The sequence below is a fragment of the Grampus griseus genome (assembly GCF_964374135.1).
Source record: "Grampus griseus genome assembly, chromosome: 2".
Lineage (NCBI taxonomy): Eukaryota > Metazoa > Chordata > Mammalia > Artiodactyla > Delphinidae > Grampus > Grampus griseus.
In genome coordinates, this window is record NC_139018.1 from 13,766,522 (window position 1) to 13,772,521 (window position 6,000).

Sequence of the window (6,000 nt, forward strand, 5' to 3'; positions counted from 1 at the left end):
TCCCAACAGTAGAGGATGAGGGTGTTGGCGGAATGTGCCCTGGAGATGTAAGGACCATACCCGGTGGCCTTTGGGTCCCTTGTCCTTAATTCTACGCTGCTCTGTGCACGCGACACCACTGACCTCCATGAGATTCTCTCCCCCTCACCTCCCTGACATGTATGTACACTGTCTAGGCTGGCCTCTCGCCCTTAACTGTCCCTCCTCCAGTCCCTCTAATTACAGCCATTCACTAGAGTCACCCTGGCCCATTGGCTGCTTTCCCTACAGCCTCCCCGAGGAGAGTCCAGGACTTCAGCCAGCCCCTCTGTGAAGACAGCTCCCACCTCCTTCCGCCTTCTCTCCTGCGTTGTTTATTTTACCTGGAGTTCATGGAAATTCTTGGATCTGTAAGTTGATCCTTTTCACCAACTTTGAGGTGTTATCAGCAATTTATTTTTCAAAAAATTTTTTCTGCCTCTTTTTTATTTTTTCCTTTCCTTCTGGGACTGCAATTACTTCTATGTTGTTACACTTGATATTGTCCTAAATCTCAGAGGCTCTGTTCAATTTTCTTCCCTTTTCTCCCTGTTTTCTGGAGGTTTAATTTCTATTCGTCTTTCTTTAAAGACACTCATTCTTTCTTCTGCCCATTGAACCCACCTAGTCAGTTTTTTGTTCAGACATTACACTTTTAAATTCTAGAAGTTCTTTTTTTTTTTACAGTTTGCATTTATCTGTCAATATTCTCCACTGTTGACTCATTATTAACACATTTCCCTTTAATTATTTGAATATATACTCGGGAATGCTCTGGAGTCTTGTTCTGCTAAATCCCATATTCCCACTCGGAAGTGATCGCTTTCCTCTGAGCACAGGTCACACCGTCCTGTTTCTTTGCAGGTCTAATAATTTTTTTATTGAAACTGAACATTGTGAACAATATGTGGTATCACTGTAACATTTCTGGCTTCTGTTTTGTTCTTCTGAGGGTTCTGGTGTTTTGTTTTTGTTTCTTTTCTTTTTCTAGGTAATTAACTCTAACTGCAAAATCTGTATCTCTTGGGATATGTAGCTGCTGATGTGTTTCCTCAAAGTTTTTGGTTTTTGTTTTTAGAGCCTCGCTCCCTAGCGGTCTCCCTTGCAGCTGCATATTTTAAGTGGTCAGTAGAGGTTCTGTTCAGACACTTCACTACCCTCTGCAGCCCAAGCTGTGTGGGGAATGGGAAAGGCATTCATAAGTGCAGAATTTCAGAAGTCTCTTCAGGCTTTGAATTTTCTCTGGGTTCTCTGGGGTCCCCCACTCGCATGTGTAGCTGGGCAGTCAGCCAGGGATTGTGGAGTTTGTTATTCAGTCTTCCTGGCTCTCTCACTTCACTATCGCTGTGTTAGCTTTATAGCTGCTCTGCCACCTGCCTGGTCCAGACACCACCTGTGGCTGAGAAAACTGCAGGTTTTGCCACGTGAGCTGGGGAGGGGGTGGAACACCCCACTCAAGAATGCCTCAAACATGGAGAAAAGGGAACCCTCCCCTCCTTCACTGTTGTTGGGAATGTAATTTGGTGCAGTCACCATGGAAAACAGTATGGAGGTTCCTCAGAAAACTAAAATAGAACTACCATATGACCCAGAAATTCCACTCCTGGATATTTATCCAAAAAAACCAAAAACACTAATTGGAAAAGATATATGCACCCCTATGCTCATAGCAGCACTATTTACAATAGCCAAAACATGGAAGTAACCTGAGTGTCCATCAACACATAATGGATAAAGAAGATGTGGTGTATATATATACAATGGAATATTACTCCGTCAAATAAAAAAAGAATGAAATATCACATTTGCAGCAACATGGATGTATTTAGAGGGTATTATGCTAAGGGAAATAAGTCAGACAGAGAAAGATAAATAGTGTATGATATCACTTACATGTGGAATCTAAAAAATAAACTGGTGAATATAACAAAAAAGAAGCAGATTCACAGATACAGAGAACAAACTAGTGGTTACCAATGGGGAGAGGGAAGCAGGGAGGGGCAATATAGGGATATGGGATTAAGAGGTACAAACTATTATGTATAAAATAAGCTACAAGGATATATTGTACAACATGGGGAATATAGCCAATATTTTACAATAACTATAAATGGAGTATAATCTTTAAAAATGGTGAATCACTATATTGTACACCTGTAACATAATATTGTACAGCAACTAAACTTCAATTTAAAAAAAAAAGAAAAAAAAACAGAATGCCTTGAACTTGCCTTCCTTCTCCATGAAGGAGCTGTGCTTTCATGAGTAAGCACTTCTCAAGCTGTCTGCCTCTGATCATTTTCCAGGGCCCTGTGATGGTCGTTTTGATAACTTTGTCCAGTTTTTTTCTTTCTTTTTTTTTTTTTTTGCGGTACGCGGGCCTCTCACTGCTGTGGCCTCTCCCGTTGCGAAGCACAGGCTCCGGATGCGCAGGCTCAGCGGCCACGGCTCACGGGCCCAGCCGCTCCGCGGCATGTGGGATCCTCCCTGATCGGGGCACGAACCCGTGTCCCCTGCATCGGCAGGCGGACTCTCAACCACTGTGCCACGAGGGAAGCCCACTTTGTCCATTTTTATATGCGTTTCCTGAAGAAGGTACTCACCTCGTGCCACCACTTTCAGAAGGAGAATCTCTTTTGTCTCTTTTTCAGTCCTGAGATTTAGTCTTAAATCCCCAGCTGCCTCCTGGACATTTCGGTTTCTTCTGGACCTTCTCTCCCCACTTACTGCAGCATGTGCTTCTCAGCCCCTGGGCTTTTGAGTTATTCAGGCTTGGGTTCAAATCCTGATCCGTAACCCTTCCTAGCCACGTCCTCCTTAACCTCTCTGAACCTCCATTTCCTCCTAAAATAGGGATGATAATACCTCTTCCTCAGATCTTAGTGAGAATTAGATAAGACGTGCCACGTGCTTTCACACAGTAATTATTTAATCAATGGTAGCTACGTTTTTTAAAAAAATTAAACTCTAGGGCTTCCCCGGTGGCGCAGTGGTTGAGAGTCCGCCTGCCGATGCAGGAGACACGAGTTTGTGCCCCGGTCCGGGAAGATCCCACATGCCGCGGAGGGGCTGGGCCCGTGAGCCATGGCTGCTGAGCCTGTGCGTCTGGAGCCTGTGCTCCGCAACGGGAGAGACCACAACAGTGAGAGGCCCATGTAGGGCAAAAAAAAATTAAACTCTAAATTTTTAGATAATTATGGATTCACATGTAATTATTAGGAATAATACAGAGAGACCCTGCATACCCTTTACCCAGATTCCTCCAGTGCTGACACCTTGCACTGCTGTACTACAAGATCACAGCCAGGATCTCGAGAGGGACACAGTCAGGATGCAGAACAGCCCGGTTGGGATCCCTGTACAGCCACACCCATTTTGCTCTCACCCCCGCCCCCTCCTTAACCCCTAGCAACCACCCATCTGTTCTCATTTCTGTAATTTTGCCATTTCAAGAATGTTAAATAAATGTAACCTTTGGGGATATTTTTACTCAGCAGAGGTGTTAGTTTTCTAGTACTGCTCTGGCAACAAGGTATCACAAACTGGATGGCTTAAAATAACAGAAATGTATTGTCTCTGAGTTCTGGAGGCTGAAAGTCCAAAATCCAGGTGTCGGAAGGGCCATGCTTTCCCGACGGCTCTAGGGGAGAACCTGTCCTAGGTCCCTCAGCATCTGGCACTGTCACCAATCCTTGGTGTCCCTCGGCTTTCAGCTGCGTGACTTCTGCCTCCATTATCCCGTGGCTTGCCCTCTGTATCTGTGTCTTCACCTGGCCGTCTTTTTATAAGGACGGCAGTCCTAGTGGACTAGAGCCCCCCCTCCTCCAGCGTGACCTCATCTTAACTATTACATCTGCAATGATTCTATTTCCAAAGAAGGCCACATTCTGAGGTCATGGGGGTTAAGACTCAAACATATCTTTTTGGGAGGTGGACACAATTCAACCTATAAAAACACAATTTCCTAGAGATTCACTATTAGTGTTTATTAAAATCCCCTTATATAGTAATTATCTGTTCATGTATCTCTTTCTCCTAATAGATTGTGAGCTGTAAGGTCTTTTCCATCTCTGTGTCCCCAGCAGCACTTCTGGTATACAGTAGGCACTCAGGGAATATGTGTGGATAAAGGTATGGCCAAGGCCTCCCCAGACCCATGGTGTCTGTGCCACACCCACGAAGCCCAGTAAGGCCCTCACCAGCTGCCATTCCCAACGTCACGGCTTCCGGTTCCTTTGTTCCTCTTCCAAGCCATCTCCTAAACTCTTTCCATTCCCCCTTTGAGTTCTCCCTAGCCTCAGTCTTTCTCTCTTTCCCCATCCTATCAGGCTCTTAAAGCAAGGATTGAAATGGAATAGAAAGTAGAGAGGAAAAAAAACATGGCTGAAACTCAGTTATGAAAAATAGAACTCATAATTAGGAAAATAATATATAAGGACATTTAGGGTGTAATGGCATCCCACATACATTCTAAAAGTGAACAAAGAATGAATCAGACGTTGCTTGCTTGGAGGTGGCTTCTTAGAGTGATTTCTGCAGCACAAGCGTAAATGACAGTGCGATACTAAATCCTTCCTGTCCCAGTTGATTTTCATGGCACAATCAGAAAGGTCATTCTAGCAAAAATGTTTGACGGCCTCCTGGACTCTCAAAATTCAATCACTCTCTTTCTACGTGTCACCACCCGCTTGTTGAAGCTCTTGTCCTGGGGTGTTAACTGGCCTGTCCTCACCACATCCTCCCCGGACCAGACCTTTGCTTGAGACACAAGCAGCTCTCCAGCATCACTGTCCCAAAGTCCAGCATCGTTGTCAAGATTCAAGGTTCTGCTCTTGCATCTGGATGGCAACATCTGACAATCAGACACGAGCAAGAGACTGAGGACAAAGCTGTGGACCCCGTGTGCTGGGAAGCGGGGGTGGTGACTGGGTGGCACTGGTTTTATAACGGCTGAACTCATTAGTAAAATGGCAGCGTTGCTTCCTGTAGCCTGGGACTGTTGCTTGCTGGGATAACAAACACCCCCATAATGAAGACCCCTCTGATCCCCTCCACAGGGTTTTGTGGTCCAAGCTGCCAGCAGGATGGACCCGCCCAGAGGTTAACCTTAATCACAGCAGGAGTTCAGAGCCTGGCTTTCCCCAGCCCACCTTGGTTCACAGCTTAGCTCCTCAACCTCCACCCAGCTGGGTGACCTTGGGCAAGTCACCTGACCTCTTTGCTCCTCAGTTTCCTTCTCTGTAAAATTAGGTTTTAAATGAGATAATGCACGGGAAGCCCATAGTGTGGAGCTTAGCACATAATAAACACTTATTGTACATATTCTGGAGTTCCAGCTGACTCATTTTTTCTCATCTGCTCTGTATACAATCTGGCTTCCAGGCTCAGAGACCTACCTACATTCCGCAAAGAACTGTGCTTATTCATTCATTTGTAAGGGGAGGTGGAAGGTGACAGAAGTTAGGAGAAATCCTAAAACTGAGAACAGCAGACAACGAGTCCTTCCACCTGCTAAGAGAGGTATCAGATACACCCTTGCAGGGCTTGGTCCTATCAACTCCCATCAGCCACCATGACGGCGCCTATAAAGGAACTGGAGAGAGAAGGTCACACCTGGAAGCAGAAAGTACTTTGGATTTTCTCTTCCCTCTCCCAAACCAAGTGAGCAAACCCAAGCAGAATCACCCCTAGAGATGTGGGGCTCCCCGTCAGGAAGGGGATGAGTGCAGGTTCCCTGGCTGCAGGTTTGCTAAGTTGCAGACATATGGGGGTACCAGGCTGCAGCACGTGAGAGTAATTTTGGTGGGAACTTGATATGTATGCCTGTAGTTGGGGGGCCCGTGTGGGAGGGTGCCTGGACCAGCTTGCTGTGGCCATTGGAAGAGGGGGCAGCCTGATTGTTGCTCATCATGGAACAAGAGGATGCCACAGAAAATAGCTGGCTTGAACCTTCAGTGGATCCCAACCAAGAGGTGTCTGCCA